The 28,000-nt window shown below is 45.4% G+C and overlaps 1 pseudogene; it reads left to right on the top strand.

The window, feature by feature from the left end:
• Positions 1–23: 23 nt before the first annotated feature.
• Positions 24–27,964, top strand: LOC119977871 (annotated as a pseudogene).
• Positions 27,965–28,000: the final 36 nt, after the last annotated feature.

The raw sequence follows: 28,000 nt of genomic DNA, 5'->3' as shown, positions 1-28,000 counted from the left end.
ACAATGTTACTTTTACAGGATAATGTTTTGTTTTAAGTCAATTTCTCAAAGTTAAGAGGGAATTAATCCCTCTGGATGCAAAGCCATGCTGTATTGGTGTTTTTCAAAGTCAAGAGTTAACTTGTTACTATTTGCACATCTCAGAGTTCCAGAAGGAAACGAGAACATTGAAATGCTCTTTCGGCAGATTGACCCATTCCAGGGATCACCAGAACAGCCAGAATAAATTTTCCGTTGGGGCATCTTGATTCTTTGAGATTGTACCAATGTGAACAATGTAAGAACACTATTCATGACGCCCTATGCTGCTCTTGCTCATGTATTTCCTTTGTTTGTCCCTTGTTCCCCCAATCACTATTTGTTGATGTACTTTTGTCTATTATTCTTTTTGTCAGCTCTGTACGTACTGTGTACATTCCCTTGGCTGCAGAAAAATACTTTCCACTGTACTTCGGTACATGTGACAATAAATCAATCAATCAAAATCAATCAATCAATATCAAGACTCCACCTTGATAATTGGCTCACCGTACACATTCCAATCCTCCATCGCAAACATATTCCAATCCTCCTCGCAAAGAAAGAAGCCTTTGGGACCTTGAACGCAGGTAAGCTGCCTCAGACTGCAAGGGAAAACAAACATCTTTTTTATGGATGAGTCTTTCAACACGGGGGTTGAAATTATTTCAAGTCGTAAGGAAATTGGCCATGCCAGTTTCTCCACTTCCTTAATCCTCTGCTGTATCTCTTATTTCTAGTATGTTTTTTTTGGGGTGTTGATAGTATTTTTTATTAATCTCTTCAGCTGCAACAATTGAGGATGACACCATTGTAAAACGTGATTATTTCCTTTCAAAAACATTCAAAGATGTAACTGACTGTAGAGTTCATTTTCTGTAAATAGGGTATAATAAACTCAACCAAGAGGTCAATGGGTGACCAATACAATAAACCATTTTTCAGTGAAGCTTGTTTATGACCACCTGAGGAAGGTCAACTCCGTAAACTGTTTGAAGCGTGCTCGGAGGTCGTGTAACTATGTTCTCTCCCGTCAAATCTTACCAATACTAATTCCAATCTTTTTTGCTCGTTAGGACACGATTTCTTCAAGTTCCTCTGTGAGGGGAGAACGGATTTATAAAGTCAGAGCAGGGAAATTCCTGCAACTGGTTGTTCAGATATCTAGTAGAGACTTGGAGCCTGATTCTCTGGAAGAATTTCCAAATGCTATAGCGAGCAGGAATTGCCGCATGTTTCCCAGTGCTTGGCCCAGCGAGGCCGGCAATAGTATTCAACATTAATTGGTCCACTCAGAGAGGCCTCACGGGCTTTCGCCCTGAATGCCGGCTTGCCAGCTGATTGGCCGGGATCATGCTCACAGCTAACAGGGCAGCACGGTAGCATGGTGGTTAGCATAAATGCTTCACAGCTCCAGGGTCCCAGGTTCGATTCCCGGCTGGGTCACTGTCTGTGTGGAGTCTGAACGTCCTCCCCGTGTGTGCGTGGGTTTCCTCCGGGTGCTCCGGTTTCCTCCCACAGTCCAAAGATGTGCGGGTTAGGTGGATTGGCCATGCTAAATTGCCTGTAGTGTCCTTCAAAGTAAGGTTAAGGGGGGGGGGGGGGGGGGGGGTTGTTGGGTTACGGGTATAGGGTGGATACGTGGGTTGAGTAGGGTGATCATTGCTCGGCACAACATCGAGGGCCGAAGGGCCTGTTCTGTGCTGTACTGTTCTATGTTCTATTGTCAAGCAGCATTTGAGCTGCCCTTGCTCAGCCAACCCCAGCCACAATGGCGCCGAGCAGACAAGCCCCAAGATTCAGGGATGCTGACCTGGGGAGGCTCCTGGATGCGGTGGAGGCCAGCAGTGATGTCCTGTTACCCCCAAGGATCCCGGAGGGTGACCCACAAGGCAGCCAGTGCTGTCTGGGATGAGGTCGGCAGCTGGCTGCTTCCACCTCTGATGTGCATCCTGGGGACACAACTAATCATAGTGGTAGAGTTCAGAGGGCAAAGCACATCGAGGATCACTGAGGGCAGTGGGGGAGGGGGGATTGGGTAGATAGGGGGTGGGGGGTGACGGGGTGGGAGGGTGATGCTGGTTTAGCACACTGGGCTAAATCGCTGGCTTTTAAAGCAGACCAAGGCAGGCCGGCAGCACGTTTCAATTTCCGTACTATCCTCCCCAAACAGGCGCCGGAATGTGGCGACTAGGGGCTTTTCACAGTAACTTAATTGAAGCCTACTCGTGACAATAAGCGATTTTCATTTCATTTCATGCACCATCGGGAGAGCGGGAGCATATATTGAACAATAAACACCCTGTGCTCAACCAGCAGGATGCCATTGTCGCTTTTCCCCGCAATGCATTGCTGCATGCATGTGAGTGATGGGTGTGAGTGAACACTCAGCAGATAGGCAAGGGTCAGATTATGGCATAGATTGAGGAGCACCAGCGTCTAGCTGTTTGTGGGTTATCATCACCCCCCTGCCCTCGACAGTGACCCGCAGACAGTGTCGACACAAACCCAGCACCCTGGAGTGATGTGACACATACCTTGGGAGGGTCGGAAATGGGGGTGGCAGGTGGGCACCAATGCGACGATGGTCCAGGCCACATGCTAAGTGAATTGGGCCAGTTTGAGGGCCTCCCAGGCCCTTTGGGCTTGCCGGGCCCTCACCACCACCACCTGTCCTACCGCCTCATTGTATCGGGTCTCCACTATGGTCACCGGCCTCCATACTGGCATCATTAGCCAGGTCCTCAATCGATATCCCTTAAATCCCCAAGAGCCAGCCGTCCATCCTGGGGTATTCCTAGAAGGGGGCAGGGATGACCGACTGCGCCACTCCCCGGGAAGCGCTCACACACATACACTATCTGCAACTAGTGTCACACACGAGCTGTACATTCAGAGAGTGGAACCCCTTTTGGTTAACATAGGCAGCCCCAGATGATCCGGTGAGCGCAGGGCAACATGTGTGGCATCTATGAATCCCTGGACGTGGGGCACCCCGGCGATGGTGAAGAAACCTGATGCCCGGACCTGGTCCATGTCAAAAATGATGTAGTCTTCCGCCCGGGCATACAGGGCATTCGTGACCTGCCGGATGCAGCTGTGGGCAGTGGCCAGTGAGATACCACACAGGTCCCCATTCGAGCTCTCGTATGTTCCCTTGGCATAAGTGTTCAGGGCTGCAGTATCTTGGTGGCCACTGGGAGCAGGTGCCCTCCTCCACCTAGTGACAAGTCCGCAAGGATATGGCACAGGTGTCGCACAGTCCCCTTGTTGAGGCGGAGCCTCCTGCGGTATGCGCTGTCCGTCACTTGTTTGAATGACCAGTGGCACCTGTACAATCTGGGCCGTCGTGGGTCACCCCCCTCTGGGTCCCTCCTTGGCCTGATTGGCAGCCAGGTCCTCCGGGCTTGGGGCGGAGGCTTATAATGAAACATTTTAGAGGCGTGGGATTCCACACATGGTAATGTCCGATAATGCTTCGCGAGCTGGGAATGGACAGGAATTTCCAATAATTACCACTTCCGTCATGTGACATCTGCATATCTGTATGTATACAAGGGGTTAATGTATAGACATTAACAGCTAAGTGATCACTAGAGGGCAGCACTACAAAGGAGTATAAAAGACAAGCTCAATCCGAGTTCCCGCCTCTCCGTGTGTATAGTGACTAGTGACCAGGAGTGGAGAGAGGTAGCTCAGAGTGCAGTGTAGATAATCATAGTTTAATCTTATACAATCTTGTTTATTTAATATAATATTGTATTATTTAATACGGTATAAGTGTTGGAGAGAGAACAAACTCACAGTTTATTTGTTTAAGTTACTCAATAAATGAGCAACATCGAGTTTAAGATCATCCTGGTAATCTTGGTAAGAAGCAAATGAAAGGTAATATAACAAGCGCGAGTGTAACAGGGCAGGAAGGTCGCGCCCTTGGAGTTTCTGAGCGTCGTCAGTATAAGCACCAATACGCCTTCGGCAGCTTGAGCTGGAAGCTCAGAGAACTTGCTAAACCGAAAACCAGTTAATAAATCTTTCACCCCTCTTTATGCCATGATCTCATTCTAATTTCAGTAATCTTCAAGTTCAAATTTGCACCCACCAGCTGAATCCCCTCCTCCCCCATAATGTATCACGGGCACTTTATCTCCCTCTCTGTCCCTTAGCTCCTCCAGCTGTCTCTCCCCAACCTGCCGCTGGACTATTGTCTCTCTCCCTCGGTCTCACCCCACCCTGACCGTGACCCTCTCTGCTCCCCCTCCCCGCCGACATTACATTAATGTCTTTACATTACATTACAGCTTTACATTAACTTGCAATTTGCGTGTTATCCTAATGAAATTTCAGCCGAGGTGCATCTTGATTGTACACTTTTTATATTCGTTGCGCAAAGAAAATTGTAATAAAAACACAACTGACCATTGCAATGGATTTTCATGCAGGGATATAATAATGATAATCTTTATTGTCACAAGTAGGCTTACATTAACACTGCAATGAAGTCACTGTGAAAATCCCCTAGTCGCCACATTCTGGTGCCTGTCCGGGTACACTGAGGGAGAATGGAGATACATTTCTACATTCAAACCTCTTATTTCTCTTTGTGCATGTTCATGAAGACTCTATAGTTATGTGAAGTGATGCGCAGGGTATTGTTTTTTTTGCATGATACCACTGTTATAAATACATGTCTTCAATAATATTTATTTTCAATTGGAAGGACACTGTGCTATTTGAATATTTTCTTGGGAACTTGGCCGGCACAGTATCACAGTGGTTAGTACTGTTGCTTCACAGCGCCAGGGTCCCAGGTTCTATTCGTGACTTGCGTCACTGTCTGTGCGGAGCCTGCACGTTCTCCCCGTTTCTGCGTGGGTTCTCTCCAGTTTCTTCAATGGACTGAATGGCCACGTTCTGCACTGTAAATTCTATGATTCCTCCCATAAGTCCCGAAAGATGTGCTATTAGGTAATTTGGGCATTCTGAATTCTCCCTCAGTGTACCCGAACAGGCGCCGGAGTGTGACGACTGGGGGATTTTCACAGTAACTTCATTGCAGTGTTAATGTAAGCCTACTTAGAACTTAGAACATAGAACATACAGTGCAGAAGGAGGCCATTTGGCCCATCGAGTCTGCACTGACCCACTTAAGCCCTCACTTCCACCCTATCCCCGTAACCCAATAACCCTCCTCACCTTTTTGGTCACTAAGGGCAATTTATCATGGCCAATCCATCTAACCTGCACACCTTTGGACTGTGGGAGGAAACTGGAGCACCCGGAGGAAATCCACGTAGACACGGGGAGAATGTACAGACTCCACACAGACAGTGACCCAGCAGGAATTCGAACCAGGGACCCTGACGCTGTGAGGCCACGTGCTAGCCACTTGTGCTACCATGCTGCCCCCAAACTTGTGACAATAATAAAGATAATTATTAATATTCTGTTTATTTTGGACTGAGCAAACCGCTGTCCAATGATGTCAGAAAACTGGCCAAGTAGGAACCTGAGGGGATCAGAACTATTCATTACTTGGCCTTCAATTGCTGAGGGGAAATAAATGACTTGTTTTCAGGCTGAGGCACTGGTGATTTTCTGGAAACCACCCGACTGAGATTAACTTTGGACTTGGTTTTTGAAATAAACTGAAAAAGTTGCCGAACTTGACTAGAATTGCATGTAGTTAGAAGTATCTCGCTAGAGATTCTCATCTCAATGTAACTCATCTGCAGTGGAAACTTGATGAAATGAGAAAGAAATCTCAAGGATATTAGTTTTGCTGTTCTCCTCCACACCAAAGCTTCTTTGGAAAGTACTTATAGACAACTACTGTGACCATTGATCATATACAGGTCATCAAAAACCTTCGAAAATGATCCTTTTCCTGAACTTATTGCATTGACTAGAAGGTGCTTTGTTTCCCTTAAATGCCAACCTCTGCAGTTGTTTTCGTCGTTTACGTGTGTCACACCCTGGGCTTAACACCATCACAAAGACGATAAAAGGGATTTCAATGATTTACTTCGATTAATTCTATTACAATTCATTGACATACCAATCACCCTTGCATCCACCAAGCATTTTGTTAATATGATGTTGTGTAACCTGGCTGATCTATAGAATCAGAGAATCCCTATCGTGCAGAAGGAGGCCATTTGGCCCATCAGGTCTACACTGACCTTCTGAAAGAGCACCCTACCTAGGACCACTCCTGACCCCTTTCCCCTTAACCCCACCTAACCGGCACACCTTTGGAGTGTGGGAGGAAACCAGAGCACCTGGAGGAAATCCATGCAGACACATGAAGAACATGCAAACTCCACACAGTCACTCAAGGCCAGAATTGAACCCGGGTCCCTGTTGCTGTGAGGCAGCAATACCAACCACTGGACTACCGTGCCACCTTAGACATATTTCTCGCCTCTGATGCTAAGTATGAATGCTGGCCCCCAAATGGCAGATCAGTTCAGTCTCAGTACAGAAACAAAAACACTGAAAAACAAAAAAGGTCTATTTCAGAGCCAATTGATTTGCAAAGTATGCAACAAGGCTTATATCACCAAATTCCACTTTAGCACAGACGTGGCTGCTTCAGCCAGCACTGATTGGCCGTCAAGAGAAATGCTTGTGCCAATCCCCAAATTAGCAATGCATCCTGTTTATGGATCCTGGAATAGGGCAGTGCCTTGGTACAATAGTTACTTCATAGTCATAAGGCAATGATCTTGAAATGCAAAGATCATTTGTTGCTCCCCAATTTGTTGGTTGCCAAATCAAACAATAGAGTTGTTTCTTTGCATAGCTTCTGCTCTGTAATGCAGTGTACAAGAGAACATCTCACCTTGTGCAATCTATGATATCCGTGAACCATGTTATCCAAAGATAGCCCCTTCCAGATAAAGCTGTTATCTCTTAAGGATTGCCTCCATTGCACCATTGCCAAAGGGGTCCATCCCTCAAAGGGTCCCATTGGTCTTGTCTCTGGGGCTCAGCATTGCACAGCAGAATCGTCTAATTAACGATGAGCTTATGAGCTCATCCATCATGAATGACAGATCTTGCACGAGGGGAAACTTATGCACCACTTGTGGGACAATTCCCCAATGCCCCTTTGCTTCAGCTGCTAGTTGCATGTCTCAAAGGGGAAGCGTGAATAAGTCCACAAGCAGCCCCACAACTCTACGTTGTCTGGAAGATGTGTCAGCAAGTGTACATTGGAGGTCATGGAGGCATCACTGTACTTCTTCCACAACTCCTCCAAACCTGCAAACCGTCCTTCTAAAAATAAGTCCTTCATTTCCAGCACGCCTCACTCCTCCCATTCCCAAAACCTCGCATTCAGCCTCCCTGGCTCAAACCCATTGTTCAAACCCAGCAGCAACTTCGACGCCACCCCCACCCAAAAGTGCTGCCTCCATATTGTCAGCGTGGCCACCACCACCAGATTCCCCGAGTACTTCCCTGGGGCCAACAGGAGCGGAGCCATTGCCATTGCTTGCAACCCTGATCCCTGGGGCAGGCACAGTGGTTAGCACTGCTGCCTCACAGCTCCAGGGTTTCAGGTTCAATTCCGACCTCGGGTGACTGTCTTGTGTGGAGTTTGCACTTTATCCCCATATCTGCGTGGGTTTCCTCCGGGTGCTCCGGTTTCCTCCCACAGTCCAAGATGTGAAGATTAGGCTGTTTGGCCATGCTAAATTGCCCCTTAGTGTCCAAAAGGTTAGGTAGGGTTACTGCGTTATGGGGATAGGGTGGAGGTATGGATTTAAAAAGGGTGCCCTTTTCAAGGGCGGGTGGAGACTCGATGGGCTGAATGGCCTCCTTCTGCACTGTAAATTCTATGATTCTTACAAGAGCCTGCCTACATTTTCACCCACAAAGCCTCCATCTCCCTACTCCAGCCCCGCACCTTCTCAGCGTTCGCTGAGTATAGTATAACAGGTTAGGAAGGGCCAGGCCTCCCTCCCCCGACTGTCGCCCTCTCTGAAGCACCGTCCACCTAATCTTTGCCACTTTCCCTGCCCACACAAATGATGAAGCCAACCTATCCACCCTGATATAAAAAACAATTTTGGCAAAAAGACCGGTAGGCACTGAAATAAAAATAAAAACCGCAGCAAGATGTTCATCTTAACCGCCTGCACGCTGACCCAGTCCAGAGCCACCTGCACTCCCAGATGGGAGCCCGTCAGAGTTGACGATGTGTGAAAAATTATTTCAATCATGAGGTGGCTGGCCTTCCCCAGATATTATCCTGTAATGCTCTTCATCATATATGTCCTCAATATTTCCCTTCACCAGATCTCTATGCTTTTCATTGTGTTTCAGATTCTCCCTTATTTCACCTCTCTGGAACAGTGACTACAGATCTGCCGCTGGTTCGGTTTTGTGACACACGGCTGTACACAATTAGGATCTGGAACTTCTTGTTTTTCAGGAGCTCTGAAAGAGTTAACATAACCATAGCTACAGAGGCAACAGAAGTGGATCTTTTAGCTCACTGCATTGTTGGAGCAGATTTTTTGAACATTGACTTTGTGGATTTAAATATCATTCTCCCACAATTTACAAGCTCCAGGAGTTGCATCACTGCAGCAGCTAATAAACAATTTCTCATAGCGAAAGTCAGAACCAACAACTGCTTCTGCATTAACATTCTGGGAATAGTGGATCATTAATTTGTTCATGGAATTAATGTCTTGTCTCAAGTCCTTATCCTCTTGTGGTTCTTCCACTTCACAGCCATGTGCATATTTAGCATCTGCAAAGAACAACATCGAGTGGACCTGAAACAATATTTATGGGGATAGGTCTTGGCGGGCAGGAAAACGCTCTTGTCCCAGTTTCAGTTGACGGTTAATTACCATCACATATTGCAGTAACATTCTTTGCTAAAACTATTTTAGGAGCTGGACCCAAGAGGAGACGTCACCATTCAGAGTAGTGTAAATATTCTGCCTGGCCAATTCAAGACACATTCAATCTAATCGCTTGAGAGTGAATCACAATTGTGGTTGAGTAGCTGCACTTGGATTATCTGTGACTGATCTCTCAAAGGCCCCATGATGATATACAGTGTCTCGGGATACAATACATCTCTCCCCAGAATCCTAATCAAAATAACAATTGGCCTGGAATTTCACAATGGCTACCTTGGTCTCCAAGGGTTCAATCCTTATCAGGTTTACGGATGATGTATCTGAAGCTCCATCCACCCAGTCTGTTATATCGGCATCTCCATCCTTGTCCTTCTTTCATGCTGATTGGATCCCCGTTGTTTCAGGAGAGGACCTGACTGAGGCACCATGCACCCTCCCTGGTGCATCAACATTGAGATTCTCATCCCTCTGATGCTGCAAAGGTTATCTGTCACTTCAGGTTCCTGTTGTGTTGCATCATGTTACTGTTCTGCCCCAACATTACCATGACTTGCAGATAGCTGTCCACAAGCACTGTTTCCTCTTAGCTTGTATACGCTATAGATGTCCATGCTTGTGATCTACTTGTGGTTCAATGTCTCACCTCTCCCTGTGATATATGCCACTATTGTGTCTTATGGTGGAATAGTGATGTTGTCATTGGGCTAGTAACCCAAAGACCCAGGCACTTCTCTGGGCCCTGGATTCAAATGCCACCATAGCAGACGCTGAAATGCAAATTTAATAAAAGTCTGTAATTCAAAGTTTAATGATGACTATGAAGCGATTGTTTGAAAAACCCATCAGATTCACTGACGCCATTTAGGGGAAGAGATCTGCTGCCTTTACCTGTTCAGGCCAACATGCAACTCCAGACAGTGATGTGGTTGATTCTTAAATGTGCTCTGAAGTAGCCAAACAAATCAGTCAGTTCATTAGGAAATTAGGAATGGGCAACAAAGGCTGGCCTAGCCAACGAGGCCCACATCCCATGAATGAATAAAAATCGTGACTCCAGTTGCAACTTTAATGGTTTCAATGAGTCAATGCTTATGATTTTCCTCTTCCTTCCATTTGAAGAAGGTGTTGAGCAAAGTTGAGGTTTCAAAGGAACAAAACAAGCTGAACAGTTACGTATCAGTACAAATAATGGATCTGATCCATGAAGCCAAATTGACTCAGCATAATATGCACAATTTACTTCCCAGGAATGCAGCATCTGGTTGTTTTTTTCTGTCATTTTTCAATGCTTTTTTGTCGCATTCCAAAAGAAATAAAGAAAAATTGAGAGACCAGCGGACCTTTAAATTGTAACTGTGACCGATTTCCTATTTGAAGCATTAACGCTGTGTTTGGATTCATTTTTAGGGTGTGGGTACATTGGCTAGGCCAGCATTTACTGCCCATACCTAGTTGGCCTTGAGAAGGTGGTGGTGAGCTGCCTTCTTGAAACATTGCAGTCCATGTGTTGCAGGTACACCCACAGTGCTCTTAGTGACAAAGTTCCAGGACTTTGACCCAGCAACAATGAAGGAACAGCGACATATTTCCAAGCCTGGATGATGAGTGACTTAAAGGGGAATTTCTAATCGGTGGCTCCTCGATTTCTGCTGTCCATGCCCTTCGAGATAGTAATGGTTGTTGGTTTGGAAGGTGCTGCTTCAGGACCCTTGGTGAGTTCCCGCAGTGCTACTTGTAATGGTACACACTGCTGCTACTGTGCGATGATGGTGAATGCTTGTAGAAGGGGTGCCAATCAAGTGGGTTGCTTTGACCTGGATGGTGTGAAGTATCTTGGGTGTTGTTGGAGCTGCATTTATCCAGACAAGCAGAAGGTATTCCATTACACTCCTAACTTGTGCCTTGATGGTAGACAGGCTTTGAGGAGTCAGGAGATGAATTACTCGCTGTAGGATTGTTAGTCTCTCACCTGCTCATGTAGCCACAGTATTTATGTTGCTAGTTCAGTTCAATTCTGGTCAATGGCCACCAGCAGGATGTTGATAATGTGGGGGGGGGGGTTGAGTAATGGTAATGCCATTGAATGTCAAGCGGCAAGGTTGGTTCTTTCTTGTTGGGGTTGTCATTGCCTGACACTTGTGACGTGAGGACTTATCACTTATCAGCCCAAGTCTGGATGTTGTCCGCGTCTTGCTGCATTTGGACATGGACTGCTTGCTTCAATTTCTTTTTTTTTCTTTTTTTGATAAATTTAGTGTACCCAATTCATTTTTTGTCCAATTAAGGGGCAATTTAGCATGTCCGATCCACTATCTTACACATCTTGGGTTGTGGGGGTGAAACCCACGCAAACAAGGGAGAATGTGCACACGGAGAGTGACCCAGAGCCGGGATCGAACCTGGGAGATTGGAGCGTGAGGCAGCAGGGCTAACCCACTGTGCCACCGTGCTGCTCCTTGCTTCAATTTCTGAGGAATCGCAACTGGTGCTGAACATTGTGCAAGATCAGCGAACATCCACACCTCTGACCTTATGATGGAAGGGAGGTCATTGGTGATGCAGCTGAAGATAGTTGGGCCAAAGGCATTCCCCTACCTTCCCAGCCTACATTCCCAATGTGGTGCACTTCTAATTTGCTTCCCGCTCATCAGACTGCCCCTAATTGGATCACAGAGTTTCCCTTCCACTTCTTTCACCCCATCCAATATCGTATAACCCAGTTCGCCAACTCTTGTTGGTCTCTCCAAAGATGCTACCAGACCTGATGTGAAATACCAGCATTTTCCATGTTTAGTATAATCGTTAACCTAATTCTTAACCTTCCTGTGTGAGACCCAACCTCACTGTATCCTGTAGTTTATCAATAGTTAATCTGATCACGGTAAGACTTACAGCCAGGCCCACTGCTCACGGCTCACTTAAGGGTTGTTGGCACAAACTCAACTATTCGAGGAGATAATATATTTTTTCGTACTTGAAAGAAATGCAAGTTTTAAACATTCATGATGTCACTTCTGGAGAATTGGGAGTCTGTGTAAACCGGGCAAACAAAATCTCATTGTGCTTAATTCGAAATCTAACCTGGTCACACACATCCTGCTGTTAATTTCAATGAAATCATTTATGTATTCATATCATTTACATATGTTTCAGAAATAGCCTGGAGGACATATCTTTCAAAAAACTGATTTGATTGGTGGCACTCCGGAGCTTATGCCCATCCTACACTCTTTAAAATGAACCAGTTCCAGCAGGTATAGCAAGAAGCTGAAGTTCAGTAGCTCTGAACATCTTTCTGGAGGAACGTTAAAGACATTGAGGAGCTGAATACGTTCAGTACTTTGCTAAATAAAAAGAAACAGGTCAGACAGCAACAAGAAATCTGGTGAGTGCAATTTCTTTTCTACTGGGGTGACCAAGGAGTCTTCTTCTCATTTTCTTGAAGAGTCCCTTGGGGAATGAATATGCTAGGAAATAGGAATAAGTGCTGGAAAAACTCAGCAAGTCTGACAGCATCTGTGGAGACAGAAACAGAGTTAATGTTTCAGTCCATATGACTCTTCTTCAGAGTTAAAGAGAGGGACAAATGTGATGTATTTTGTGTACTGATGCTCGGAAACAGTTCATAGAATTTACAGTGCAGAAGGAGGCCATTTGGACCATTAAGTCTATGCCTGCCCTTGGAACAAGGACCCCACTTAAGCCCACACCCCCCCCTAACCCAATAACCCCACCTTACCTTTTTTTGCACTAAGGGCAATTTAGCATGGCCAATCCACCTAACCTGCACATCTTTGGATTGTGGGAGGAAACCAGAGCACCCGGAGGAAACCCACACAGGACACGGGTGAGAACGTGCAGACTCCGCACAGACAGTGATCCAAGCCAGGAATCGAACCTGGGACCCTGGAGCTTGAAGCACAGTGCTAACCACTGTGCTTACCGTGACGCCCTTAAATAAATTCTCCCCATCCTGTCTTAACAGACAACCCTAATTAATTCCAGATTTTATTGAATTCAAATTTCACCATCTGTCATGATGGGATTTGAACCCGGGTCCGGAGCAAGACTCTAGATTATGGTCTGACGACAATACCACTACACCACTGCCTCCTAAAGTTGGGTTGTGAACTATCCATGTAAACCCACACATGATACTTCCGTAACTTATACAATATGAAAAATAAACATTTTCTCCAAAACCTGAAGAAGAACATCTGTGGAGTGAACATAACCAATCTCCAGCTGCCACATATGCTGAGCGACTAAAATTCCGTGACATTTGTAAATGACTGGGAGTGGCTGAAATGCTTTTGTGTACCTGAAAATGGAACTCCAGGCGGACTGCTTTTCGCCGTTTTCAGCATTATAATGCCAGATTTTGCAAACTAAAATTAATATTCGACATGCATGTAAACCTTCAATTCGCTATCATCTAGGGTCATTATTTTGGGTTTGGGTCATCATTTTAATGAAGGAGTGCTACTTTAAACACTTTCAACTCTCAGACAAGGGCAATGGAAACGCACCTGTCACTAATTATAAAGAAAATTGGGGGAAACTGAAGAGAGAAACCAGTAACAGCTGAAAGAAAAATGAGGCGATCAATCTGCAGTTGTAGAGAGGAGGTGTATTACCCTTCATGAGAATTGAAACATTACGGGATGAGGAAGCTTTTGATTAGTGGATGTAAGCTTTCAAAAATTGCAAGACTAAAATAAGTCGCTTTGAATGCTGCAGGAAAAAACAGCTGAAAACGGCAAAAAACCAACCCAAAGGAGTTCCATTTTCAGGTACACAAAAGCATTTCAGCCACTCCCAGTCATTAAGTAATTGTTAACATGCAGATGAAGCAGTAGGCAACATTTCCAGTTTCCTGCCCCACTATCTATCTAATTGGCCCATTGGACACTGGAGTGGAGGATGCCCAAAGAAGGTGGTACTGGGGTTTGAGTTGGTCCACGATGAATTAGAGATTCCGTGGAGATCTTGGGACTACAGCTTGGAAATGGAAACATCAGCGTTTGAGGAGAGCCAGAACCAGAAGGTGCCAGTGGGTGGGAACACAACAAGAGTCCTCCTCCAGCTGTGCTCCAATTTCCTCTACCCTTCAGCACTGTTAGCATGTGTGGCAGGAAACAATATTCCTGCATTAAATGATAATCAGAAGAATTGGCCCCTTTACGTGCAGATTTTCAGGATTTCAGTGAAGTGCAGACATTTATCAGCAGTTCAATTTCTAAGCATTGACTTGTTAGAGATGACTGAAGATATAATGAAATAGGTGGGGTGGGAATTAACAATGTGAAGGGATTTAAGGGGGGAGAATCTCTCAGGCAAACGCCAGGTTACTGAAGGCCAACACATTAATGCCACATTAGCTGTTGGGTTGCACTGTTGAGGGACAAAAGGATGAGGGTTTGGAGGTAAACAGAGGTGAGACCATAGAAGGATTTGCAAATGAGGACAGGGGTTTTGTGTTGGCGGTTCAGGGGAGGGACGATCAATAAATTCAGTCCCATCAGTTATTAGTGTTTGGTTGAATTATCAAGCAGCTTAAAAGTCCACATTTTATCCCTGAAATCATCAAGTAATGTTCAACTTTACATTTAATAGTGCCTTGTTTTAAAAAATAATTCTACTTTAGATTCTAAGATGGGAAAGAAGCGCTGCTTTTAGATGTTGACTGTGGGGTGGATGATGCCCAGGCGATGATGATGGCTCTTGCTGCTCCTAATGTGCAGATCCTGGGTATAACATGTACTCATGAAACACACCAATTGAAATGTGTGCAAAAATGTACTTCGGGTGCTACAGCTTTGCAAGAGGATGGAGGTAGGTGTTGAAGAGCTAGGGCACAGGTACAAGTATCTGTGAGTGGGATACTTTTCCCTTTTTATTCAGTAATAACTCAGTTCATAGAAGAATAAAACATCCCTGAAGCTTCAAAAATCACTTTTTTTGTCAAAATGCTTTCACTTGTTTCTGGTTTCTGATTACATTAAACATATTGTTAGTTGCATCGGTTTATTGCAATATGCTGTCAGTATTGAAATGAAAATGAAAATCACTTGTCACAAGTAGGCTTCAAATGAATTTACTGTGAAAAGCCCCTAGTCGCCACATTCCGGCGCCTGTTCACCTATTTGTCAGAGGATGGTCCTTTTTACTTTTGTTGCAGATTATGTATAACATCTGTGTTGTGCTCATTGAAAATGAATATCATTATTTTAGGCATATTTAGACGTCCATGAGTATCTCTGAATTTGCCTGTATAATGTTAGACATCATATAAGCCCTTTAAGAGGTGTTACATCTTTATTACAACAACATCACTAGCGCAGCATAATTTCTTCATTCCCGTGAAGGAAATTTTTTCCCCACATTTATTCTCTTCCCAGTTTTTCCTGAAGACAGAGTAATGCAGGAAAGGGATTTTACCCATAGAAATAGTGTTCCCAATCCTCAAACATCTAACATTATTATCATTTGACTGACAGATTTGCATGTTGAGAAGTAACATTTCTCCTGACTGGAATCGTGGCTGATTCAAGTCTTGTCCTTGATACAGAAATGTTAAAGCATAGAAAAGGCTGATTGTGTCTCTACTGTCTCCCCAAGTGAGCTTCATGCCTGGTGCCATTCCCCTTCCTTTACCCTGTGCCCCTGCACATTCTTCCTATTTAAGTAATCATCCAACACCCTCTTGACCCACTTGGGTGAAAAAGTTTTTTTCTCACGCCATATTTGCTTCTAGTAGGGTGCTGAATAATGTTCAGGTATTTGAAAACTCTGATTTCTTCACTTGAATGCACAATTCCTATGTGTAGCTCAGTGTTTAGTTTTTTTTTTAAACAAACAAACAAAGCCAACAATACAGAACCTGGAAACCATCTGATTTTTAACATATCACCTGTGCACTGGGCTGTCCAGTTACCAACTAAACCTTTCAGGGGATTGCTAGATAATGTGTTTTTACTATCTCTCATACATTTACATTGTTCATACTGAACAACAGATGACTTATGCTTTGCATTTCTGAAAACGATTTTTCCATGTTTGCACAGATTCCAGTCTACCGAGGTGCAGTTACCTCTCTCCTTGGAGAACGTCTGAATGATGCTTCTTACCATGGAGGGGACGGGCTGGGTGATGTGCCAGACCCCGATGCTCCAGGGCTGGAACATATACAAGCTGAGCACGCAGTTACTGCCATGATCAGAATTGTCAATCAGCATGTTGGTCAGGTGAGGTGATCTCTTCCTCAGGATTGAAGATGATTTGCTTGCACTCCAGTTTGATGGGTTCTGAAACAGCATAATTCGGGGATGTTTGACCTCTTCAATGCATTTTATTACAAACATGTATCAAACAGGTTATAGCAAATCAACACCCCAGGAAACATACTTCCTAGCAATCAACTATATAGTCTGTATATATAGTCATTTTTTTTTTTATAAATGTTTTTTTATTGAGTTTTCATATTTTATATATGACAATTACAGTTATTAGAGAGAGAGAAAAAAAAAAAGGAAAACACAAAAATTTTACATGAATATTTACAGGTAAGCATCTTCATAACAATAATTGTGGGCCGCCCCTTTAGCCAGCATACATATTTTACATTCCCCAATATGGCCGAGGCAATGTTTATAGGCATTTATTTATAGTTTGGTTTTGGGCCTTGGCTTGCCATCAAACCCCCATACCGAGCCCGTAGCCCCCCCCCCCCCTCCCCCCGGGCTACCTTCCCCCGATTCCACGCCCATTTTTTCCCTGGTTCTTGGCCACCGGACTATTCTTCCTCATTACGTTGGCCACAAACAGGTCCCGGAACCAGTTGCATGAATGGCTCCCACGTTCTGTGGAAGCCGTCGTCCGACCCTCGGATGGCGAATTTGATTTCTCCATTTGGAGAGATTCCGAGAGGTCGGACAGCCAGTCTGCAGCTCTGGGTGGTGCTGCTGACCGCCAACCAAACAGGATTCTACGGCGGGCAATCAGGGAGGCAAAGGCAAGGGCGGTCCGCCCTCCTCCCCAGGAATAGATCTGGCTGGTCCTGAAACCCCGAAGACCGCCACTATCGGGCATGGCTCCACCCTCAACCCCACCACTTTGGACATAGCCTCGAAGAAGGCTGTCCAGTACTCCACAAGTCTGGGGCAAGACCAGAACATGTGGGCGTGGTTGGCCGGGCCTCTCTGGCACCGCTCACATTTGTCCTCCACCTCCGGGAAGAACCTACTCATACGGTTTCGTTAAGTGGGCTCTATGTACCACTTTTAGTTGCGTCAGGCTGAGCCTTGCGCACGTGGAGGTGGAGTTGACCCTAGCAGTGCTTCGCTCCAGAGTCCCCACCCTATCTCCATCCCCAGGTCGTCCTCCCATTTCCTTCTTGTTGCGTCCAGTACGGTGTCGTCCCTGTTCTACCAGTCGGTCATACATGTCACTACAGTTCCCTTCTCTAGGATACTTTGCGTCCAGTAGGTCTTCCAATAGTGTCTGTCGTGGCGGTTGTGGGTACGTCCTTGTCTCCTTTCGTAGGAAGTTTTTGAGCTGCAGGTACCGTAGCTCGTCCCCCCAGCTAGCTGAAATTTCTCTGTCAGTTCGTCCAGTGTTGCGATCCTGTCGTCCGTGTATAGGTCCCTGACTGTCAGTGTCCCCCCGTCCTGCCTCCACCTTTTGAAGGTGGCGTCGGTCAGTGCTGGTTTGAACCTATGGTTGTTGCAGATGGGAGCCTTGTCCGACATTTTGTACAGGCCAAATTGCTGCCGCAGTTGGTTCCAGGATTGGAGGGTGGCTGTCACCACTGGGCTGCTGGAGTGTTTTTTGGGTGGGGATGGAGTGCTGCCGTGGCGAGGGCCCGGAGGGAGGTTCCCATGCAGGAGGCCTCTCCGCACGCACCCACTCGGCTTCTGGCTCCTGGATCCATCCCCTTACTCGCTCGGCTGTTGCCGCCCCAGTGGTAGAATTGTAGATTCGGGAGGGCTAGCCCCCCCCTGGATTTTGTTTTTTGTATGACCTTCTTTGGGATCCTAGCATTTTTACCCCCCAAACGAACGCCATGATATGTTGTCCAGCGCTTTGAAAAAGGCCTTGGGGATGTAGATCGGAATGGATCTAAACAGGAAAGGAACCTGGGCAGTACGTTCATTTTGATCGTCTGGACTCTCCCCGCGAGGGAGAGCGGGAGTGTGTTCCATCTTTGCAGGTCCTTTTTAACTTCCTCCGTCAGGCTGGTGAGGTTCCATTTGTGGATCCCTTTCCAGTCATGGCTTTTTGGATCCCCAGGTAGCGGAATTTATTTCGGGCTTGTTTGAACAGCAGGCCCTTTAGTGCTGCCCCCCCCCTTGCGGGTGCACTGGGAAGATCTCACTTTTGCTCATGTTGAGTTTGTAGCCCGAGAAGGCTCCAAACTCTTTCAGGAGCGCTATGATTCCGTCCATGCTGCTTTGTGGGTCCGAGATATAGAGGAGCAGATCATCCGCATAGAGTGAGACTCTGTGCTCTCCCCTTCGGATCCCCCTCCAATTTTTTGCTGCCCTGAGCGCGATGCTAGCGGTTCGATTGCTAGTGCGAACAGCAGCGGGGACAGTGGGCATCCTTGTCTGGTTCCCCTGTGCAGCTGGAAGTATTGGGAGTTGGTATTGTTGGTCCGTACACTCGCCATGGGAGCGTTGTATAGGAGCTTTACCCAAGCGGTGAACCCTGTTCCAAGCCCGAACCGCTCCAGTACCTCTATGAGGTATTTCCATTCGACTCTGTCGAAGGCCTTTTCTGCGTCCAGGGAGACGATCACCTCTTGTGTTCTCTCCCCGGAGGGGGTCATTATCACGTTCAGCAGGCGCCTGATGTTCGAGGTAAGCTGTCTACCTTTGACGAAGCCCGTCTGGTCCTCTGTGACCACCTCAGGTACACAGTCTTCTAGCCTTTTGGCTAGGATTTTGGCCAGTATTTTGGCGTCTGCGTTCAGCAGAGATATGGGTCTGTATGACCCACATTCCGGTTGGGTCTTTGTCTTTCTTAGGTATCAGCGAGATTGAGGCCTGTGCTAACGTGGGTGGCAGTGTGCCCCTAGCTAGCGAGTCTGTGAACATCTCCCGCAGGTGCGGGGCCAGCGCTGTCGCAAATTTTTTGTAGAAGTCCGCCGGGAATCCGTCCGGTCCCGGCGCCTTCCCCGTCTGCATGGAGCTAATGCTCTCCATGATCTCTCCCAGTGCTAGTGGTGCTTCCAGATCCCGTTTTCTGCCCTCTCCCACGACTGGTATGTCCAGTCCATCAAGAAACCGGTTCATCCCAGCCTTCCCCGTTGGGGGCTCCGAGGTGTATAGCTCTTGGTAGAAGGCCTTGAAGGTTTCGTTAATCCTCTCTGGTTCTGTTTCCCACGTGCTGTATATATAGTCATGACCAACAACCAGTTAGTTTGTTCAAAATATGGTTTATTTACATACACAAGAGTTATCTCAACATGCAAACACAATATCTACCATGTGTTAAACCACACCTATCAACTACAATAAAGTATACTTAACTTCAGGGAGACTGCCACTGTGCAAATGGATAAGGACTTTATCTGGATTTCACTTGGCTGGTTTGAAGTCAGTGGCTCTGTCTCTGATGGGCTCATCCGTCAGCTAGCGATCGTTGGTCTTGAACTTAGCTGGCTGTCCCTGCTGCAATTGGGTTGGCACAGGCCGGATCCAAAAGAGACAGAACACATGGCTGTGCTCTCTTTTATCCCTCTGGGATTTTACGCTCTTTGGGGCGGTCCTTAACCTTGGACCCAATAGTTCAACAGGGCTCTAATCACTCTCTTCGATTTTGGCCAATAAAGGGGTGAATGCCTTGGTTGCTGGGCGGGTCCTTAGTGATCATTGACCTTGGCAGTTGTGCTTTCTGAGTAAGGGGAGTGGCGCCAATCAGTCTGTGGCTGTACCGGTTGCTTGATTGGAGTTCTATTGTCCTGGGAGAATGGGCCATTAAAATGTAAACGAGTGGGGGTTTCGTTCAGGTCTGGTTACCTGTTTTTTAGATACACATAGGCTGTGTATCTGTCTGAGTCCTGGGTTGGTGGCCACCTTAGATGGCTACAGTGTTCAATCGTGATACGCGCCTATACGACCCACATTCCACTGGGTCCTTCCCCTTTTTTGGGATTAGCGAGATTACTGACTGCGTCATCATCTCCACCAGCTCCCCCTTCTCCAGTGCTTCATTTATCGGCCCCAACAGATGTGGTGCCAGATCCGTTGCAAATTCCTTATAAAATTCCGTTGGGTACCCATCCGTCCCTGGGGCGTTCCCCGACTTCAAACCCCTGATACTGTCCAGCATCTCCCTCAGCCCCAAGGGCTCCTCCAACGCCTGCCTCTTTGCTTCCTTCATCCAGGGAAATTCCAGCTTGTCCAGAAACCCTCCCATGTCCCCCTCCTCTCCCCCCGGGTCCGCCTCGTAAAGTCCCTGGTAATACTCCCAAAATGCCTCGTTCATCCTCCCTGGCTCCAACACCACATTCCCAGCCCCAGTCCATATCTTCAATATTCCCCTGGATGCAGCCTGCCTCTGCAGCTGGTGCACCAGCATGCGGCTCGCCTTCTCCCTATATTCATATTGCATCCTGCTTTCCCTACGCAGTTGCCCTACCGCCCTCCCCATTGTCAGCCTGTCAAACTGCCCCTGCAACTATTTCCTCCTTGCCAATCCCTTTGCAGTGGGCAGCCTTGAATACTCCGTGTCCACCTCCACTATATTGCTCACTGGGCGGTCATGTTCCTCCCTCCTTTCGCTATCCGCATGAGCCTTAAACAAAATAATTTCCCCCCAGACCACTGCCTTCAGTGCTTCCCAAAAAATGGCCACCGATACCTCCTCATTCTGATTCAACTCCACATAATCCCTAATCGCCAACCGCACCTTATCACAAAAACCTCCATCCACCAACAATCCAAATCACCTCCACCCCAGCCTCTACTCTCATCTTAATCTGAACTGAATCTCCAGCCAATGGCAGCATGGCCTAAAATAACTATCCCCGCATAATCTGCCTCCTCCACCCCAACCAAAATCTCCCGACTCACTACAAAGTAATCAATCCTCCATTACAACTTATAGATGTGTGAAAAGAAGGAATACTCCCTTCCCCCTGGGTTCTGAAAGTGCCATGAATCCACCACGCCCATCCGTTCTATAACCGCCCCCTCCCCCCAGCCCCTCGCCATTCGTACTCTGCCCATTGACCTGGGGCTCGAACTATCCACCTTTGGCTCTAGGACACAGTAAAAATTTCCTCCCATGATCAACTGGTGCATGACCAAATCTGGGATCGCTTCTAGCAACCTCCTCATAAAACCCACATCATCCCAATTTGGAGCATATACATTTACTAACACCACCGGTGTCCTTTCCAATACCCCACTCACAATCACACATCTCCCACCCAGATCCCTCACCTCCTTCGCACTCACAAATCCCATTTTCTTGCTCATTAAGATCACCACTCCCCTCGATTTTGAATCAAACCTTGAGTGGAAAACCTGCCCCACCCATCCTCACCTTAACCTAACCTGGTCCTTCACACGGAGGTGCATCTCCTGCAGAAAGACCACCTCCGCTTTCAAGTTCCTGAGGTGTGCGAACACCTGCGACCTTTTAACTGGCCCATTTAGTCCCCAGACGTTCAACGATACCAGCCTTACCGGAGGCTTACGCTTCGAATCCCCTCTATTGTCCGTCAGCTTGCCCACTTAACTCCCGTCCCCTTAATCCCACCCTGTACCAAGCCCATCAGTTGACCACTTCAGGGATAGTTTCAGAACATCCCTATAGTGTTTCTGCTGTCCTCTTGGGAGTCTCCTGCCATGTCCGAGTTCCGGACAGTACAGTTGCTTTGTAAGTCTGGTGTTGGGCATCCAAATAACATGTCCTGGCCAGAGGCTTTGAGTGCTTAGTGCCTTGATGCTGGGTAGATTGGTTTTGGAGAGGATGGCTTTCTTGTCATTAGATTTTGAGGATCTTGCAAAGGCACTGCTCGTGATACTACTCCAGTTCCTTGAGGGCCTGCTGTAGATGTGAGATGTGCAGCATTTAGGAAAGAAAAATTTGATGGCCCGATTGATAATTAATTTTGGGCTTAAATTCAGGAAATGTGAGTGAGCTAATCTTTTATATTGGCGCAGGGCTATGTAAAAGAGAGATTTAGCAGGGTTATCTTGGGACCATGGAAATTTGCACATAGTGATACTTTGGTATAAAACCAGCATAATTCAGTTCATGCTAATTTCTTTAGGGGAAAAAATGCCGTGGTTAAGTTACAGGGAATTCTGGCCCGTGAATTTAGTTTTATCACAAGCAAGTTGAACTTACTTAATGAGGAAAATATTGGCAATTCTCAATGTTCTGCAGATAATTAAGGTAAATAAGGAGGCTACTATAAAGGAATTTAGATTGTCTCCAATAACAATTCTTTCACCTTCTTAAGTAGGTTGGATGGAGTTAAATACTCCATCAGTTAATTGGTGCATTCACCATGTCAATGCCTCTACCAACCAGAGGCACCTTGCCTATCTAACAGGATTCTCTTCTCTTGCAGTATAAATTGTTGTTCCGATTACAATTTGATATTCATGTGAATTGGCCTGCTGAGTGCAAGACCAAAAGCTTTGACAACATGTTCTTTTTTAGCAATCCTCGTTGAAGTTTTGTAAATCTCATACATAATGCAGTAGCTTGAAAGCATTGACAAACAACGTGGTGGCTTTACTCTTAATGTTGAACAAATTATTTACCCTGTTACAATTTGCAACGAACAGAATGCTTCACCACTACTAGGCTAACATAGTTTCCATCATCTTGTAGGTCTCTCTTGTTGCTATTGGACCCCTGACAAATGTGGCTCTAGCTGTTAAAATGGACCCCACCTTTCCTTCAAAGTTGAAAAGTTTGTATATCATGGGAGGAAACACGGAAGGTATGCCTGCTTTACAAATGCTAACTAAACTTCCAATGCTGGAAATTTGAAGTAAAACCTGAAAATGCGACCAATACTTAGCATCTGAGGAAAGAGAAACAAATAGATGGAATAGCAGGGTGCCCATCTATTGGCTGGAAAACCCTTGGGGGGCACTTGTGACTCATGTTTGGGAGGCCTGACAGCATTTTGTAACCATCGGGCACTTACCTGGGTAGCATTGGGCCTCCTGTTGAATTAAGCCCAGCAAGATGGAAAGCCCCACACCCCAAGAGCTGCTGACCAATCAGGGACCAGCAGATCTCCAGTACTGGCAGTGCCACTGGGAGTGTTGACCACTGTTAGTACTGCATAGGCCATTATCAGGGATCAATGATGGATCCCCGGAGAGAGGCAAGTGTGGGCAGGATGGGGTAAGAAGGAGGGAAGTGCTGGCAAAATGGGTGAGGTGACCAATAAAGAGGACAATGGAAAGTCATCCCGTGGAAGACCCTCTACCTGATGTAGGTTCTCAATCACTACCTGAGTATGATGCTCACCCCCTCCTCCAAGTAGGCCACAGGAAAACTTAAAGGGGTTGCTGGATGGTTGACTCACCTGGCACATTCACACTACCTGTTGGGAAAATTCTAGAAGCAGCAGGAAGAGGAGGGGGGGGGGGGGGGGGGATCCTGAACAAGATGGCTAATCAATGTTGCCTTCTGCCAATTTTGTGCCCTCAAAATTTACCCTGTCTGCTTTTTTTTTCAGGCAGGGGGAATGTGAGAGTTTGCGGTGAGTTTAACTTTGTCACAGACCCAGAAGCTGCTTTCATTGTTTTCAGCCACTACACATGTCCAACTTACATTGCTGCCCTGGAGTACACTCTCCGCCATGTAGTACCATGGGTAAGTTGTTCAAAGTGCACAATAGCAATCTCAAAACTAGGAATAGAATGTTATGGGTGGCAGGGGTTTCCTGCAACACCAACTGAAGAGTTGGCAGAGAATGTGTCCCTGCCAATGCGGGCTGCCTGTCAGCCATTTATCCTCTGCCCACCCCACCCCACCCCCCACCCCCACTTGTGAGGAGGTCCCATGTCAGAGAGCTGCCAAGTCTAAATATCGCCATTGGAAAAGGGAGCCACTGTTTGCACAACATCAGCTCCCAGCAGAGAAAGGAAGCTCAGGACTGGACACAGTGATATGGGATGGTTCTCTCACTTGCACATTGTGTTTAATGCTGTTGAGCTTCTGAACATAATATGATGATCTTGGTCATGCCCGGTAATTTCTTTTCAATAAAATAAGAAAGCCAAAATCTGTTATTTACTAAAAGAATGAAGCCACACGTTTCCACGGTTTAAAACAAGATAACTTTTAATATGCAAGAGTCAAATAAAGAAAACAGTAAATACTATATTGGGTAACCACCTACACTCTAAATCTGTATTAGAGCCAAACATAGAAAACACCAAAACAATCTTGAGTAACCAGTATACTCTAAAGTCAAAAATCAACAAAGTTGAGGAGGAATTAACAGGCAAATTATGGTCATTCATAAACTATGAATTGTACATTACATATGACGATACAACTAAGAGATCTTACCAATTGTAATCCACTCAGCTTATCTGTTATCAATCCTATCACAATGTCCTTCAAAACTCTGGGTGGGATTCTCAGTCCCCCAGCCATGTGTTTCTCAGTGGTGTGCAGTTCACTGGCAACGGGATTCGCTCCTCCCACTGCTTGTCAATGGAATTTTCCATTGAAGCCACCTCACGTTGCCGGGAAACCCATGGGAGAAGGCACGTTGCCAGCAGGAAAACAGAATCCCAATGGCCAGAGAATTCCTCTTCCTCACAAAGAATTTTAGTTCCTCTTCTTCTTGGTTTTAGCCCTATCCTCAGTTGAGAGCAGAGCACAATCAAGCTGAGTTCCACAGGCATGGTCTTCAGCAAAATTGTCACTTGTCTGCAGAATTCCTGAATTCTGCATATAATAGTCTGGTTGGCATATGCGCACCAATGTATATAATGTAATATATATAATATGCCTACTCCAGGCTCCTGGATCAAGCTTCTGTCTTGATCAGCCTACCTGTACTGCACCACTGGAATCTTGAACTGAGCTTGGGTGGCTCTGTGTCCTTTCATATGGTTTCACCCAGTTTCAGTCCCCAAAGAGGTTTTGATTCCCAATCCAATTTTTAGTCTTAGTTTCCTTCGAAACGGAAACGTACAATTTTCTTCTTCACTTTCTCTCTTAAATTCGAATCTGTCTCAAAAAATACCAGCTTAGAAATGACCAATTCCATCGCAGTAGGAATTGGCATTTACACAATATGTTTGGTTTCCTAAAGGAATGAATAGAACTAAATCAAGTTTCTTCATGTGTTCACTAAAGCATTTCTAGTTATCCAAGTCACAGTGCCCATGGGATTTGAATCTGCCAAGTCTTCTCTTCTTGTCATCTCTGAAGATGTAAATCATTTTACCATGTTGCCAAAACCTGAGGGGGTGATTTGTGAGAAAATATGGTCTGTCTTCTTGAAAGGATTGAGAGGGTTGAGAGGGGATATGATGGAAGTGTTTTAAATTAAGAAATAATTATAATTTCCTGCATATATAAGGACATTAGGGTCATATAGTCTCCATTCAGCAGATTGCTCAAATGTGTGGTACCTTTTGTAGATTTTGTAGATCACCATTGACTAAACTAAAGAATGCATGCAATAAAATACAATTAGCTCATTTTAAACAGTAGTCCATGACCAATGCAAACTGTAAATCAATACTACTTAAAGGGGATTGGAAGAGCAGATGCACACAACAGGAGCATTAAAGTGATGTTATATACTTATGTTTGTTCTTGCATTCAGTGTATTTTAACACACTATGAATAAGCCGAGTTGTTTCTGCCCACAATAAAAAATGAATGTTGATGCAAACAGATAATCGTTTTCGCTTTCTCGCTGATACAAATGGCTGTGCATTTGGAACTTGAACGTTTTAACCGGTGGCAGACTGCATTAACAAGCTAAGCACAGCAAAAGAAAATAGGAAGTGTGGAAGGAATATTTGTTTGATTATACGGCACTATTGTGTATAACAGGTCACTGAGATAGGTGGTGGAACCAAAAACCTGAATGGTTTTTCAGAAGGAAGTCTACAGTTTAGTTGTCGGCAGTCCAGATTCAGGGTTATTGGAAATGCACAAAGGAATTTAGTGGATCTTCTTGTACCTGAAATGTTATGTTTCTATGTCACTTTCTTTTTAATTGTAGGACTTTTTTAACAAGTGGATAGATCAGAATACTGAGAAAGCTCGATTCATGAAGAAGATAACTGCACTTACTGCTGAGTATACCAAAACTGATGAAGGCAGTAATCAGTTGCTTTTTGGTCATGGGTTTCTGTCCTGTGATTCATATGCAATGGCTGCTGCGATTGATGAATCTGTTGTCACTGAAGGTGCACAATATGGGGTAAGCGTGGAACTACATGGAACGATGACCAGAGGAATGATGGTTCTGGATAACCTCGACTTACTGAAACTGAAGCATAAAGTTACAGTCTTTCTGAAATGTGATATGGAAAAGTTTAAGCAGCTGTTGATGAATGCTCTGAAATAGGATGCTGCAGGCTTCAAATTAAAGGAAAGAGAAAGTGCCACGTGCCTTTTATGTAGTGCAAATTCTAGCTCTTGGTAAACATAATTCAAATTAAGACATTACTAATGTTATCTAGCACGGGAGAACTTAGCTCCTAAATAGCACTTACTAATCAATATAATTGATCAATATAATCCTGATTAATGGTAGGATAATGGTTACATAAGAAATTTGAATAAATATTGTGGAGAGTAATTTCATTGGCTGAAATCTTCCAGTCCTTCCTATTGGCAGAGTTTTCCAGTCCCACCGATGCTGACTCTCCATGGCATGTTCCAGGCAGCGGAGACTATGGGGATTGCAAAAACATGTAGACACCAGTGGAACAATATGCCACTACCGGCCAATGGTAGGCCATCTCCACCACCGGTAAATACCTTGCGGAGTGGGCTGGAAAATCTCGCCCTTTATCTTTATAAACTGGCGAGTCTTAATCAAAATTTTATTTGGGGATTAAATGGATGGTGTAGAAAAATTGGACTGAAATTTATATATTTGTCCCATATTTTATCACCTGAGTCTTCCCAGCCTTGGTTCATCTGCTGAGGATTAATTCATGCCTTTGTGACCTTTAAACTTGACTATTCCAATGTTCCTCTGTTAACATCTCATCTTTCACCTTCCATTGACTGAAGGTCAGCCAAACTTCCAATACCCCTTTTCTAATTCCCGCCAAGTGCAGTTCATCCATCACATCCATGCTTGCTGATCTATATTGTCTTCCGGTCAAGCAACACTACAATTTTAGAATGCCTATCCTCGCTTTCAAATCTCTCCCGAGTTCTGAAACCTTTAGAGATTTCTGCACTCCTTCAATTTTAGTCTCTTGCACACGGATTTTCATCGTTCTATAATTTACAGACCTGCCTTCAGCTGCCTGTTCCCAAAGTTCTGCAATTCCCTCCCTACACCTCCCCATCTCTCTGTTTCCTCATTTTAAATCCTGTCTATTTGATCAAGCTTTTGGTCACCTGTCTTATTATTGCCACATGTGTCGGATGACAGCGTTCCATTAAATGCCTTGAGATGTTTTCTGATATTAATAGCACTGTGTAAATGGAAATTGTTTTTATTGATTACTGACATGCTAACTAACTCTTCATTACACCTTTGTACCATATCGGCTGACGTTATTCACGAAGGCCCCAACTTCTCAACCTTGCCCCTTGCCTGAGATATGGTGATCCTCAGGTTAAATCACCACCAGTCAGCTCTCCCCCTCATAGGGGAAAGCAGCCTATGGTCATCTGGGGCTATGGCGACTTTACTTTACTTTACACCTTTGTCTCAGAGTTCGGCATTTTAAGAATGTTATTTCCTTTCTTGAACTTGGATTGGATTTGTTTATTGTCACGTATACCGAGTTACAGTGAAAAGTATTTTTCTGCGTGCAGCTCAAACAGATCATTTAGTACATGGAAAGAAATGAAAAGACATAATGGGGCAACACAAGGTACACCATGCAAATAACTAGAAACCG

Source organism: Scyliorhinus canicula, chromosome 14 (assembly GCF_902713615.1).
Source record: "Scyliorhinus canicula chromosome 14, sScyCan1.1, whole genome shotgun sequence".
Classification (NCBI taxonomy): Eukaryota; Metazoa; Chordata; class Chondrichthyes; order Carcharhiniformes; family Scyliorhinidae; genus Scyliorhinus; species Scyliorhinus canicula.
This window is presented reverse-complemented; position numbering and strand designations above follow the sequence as displayed.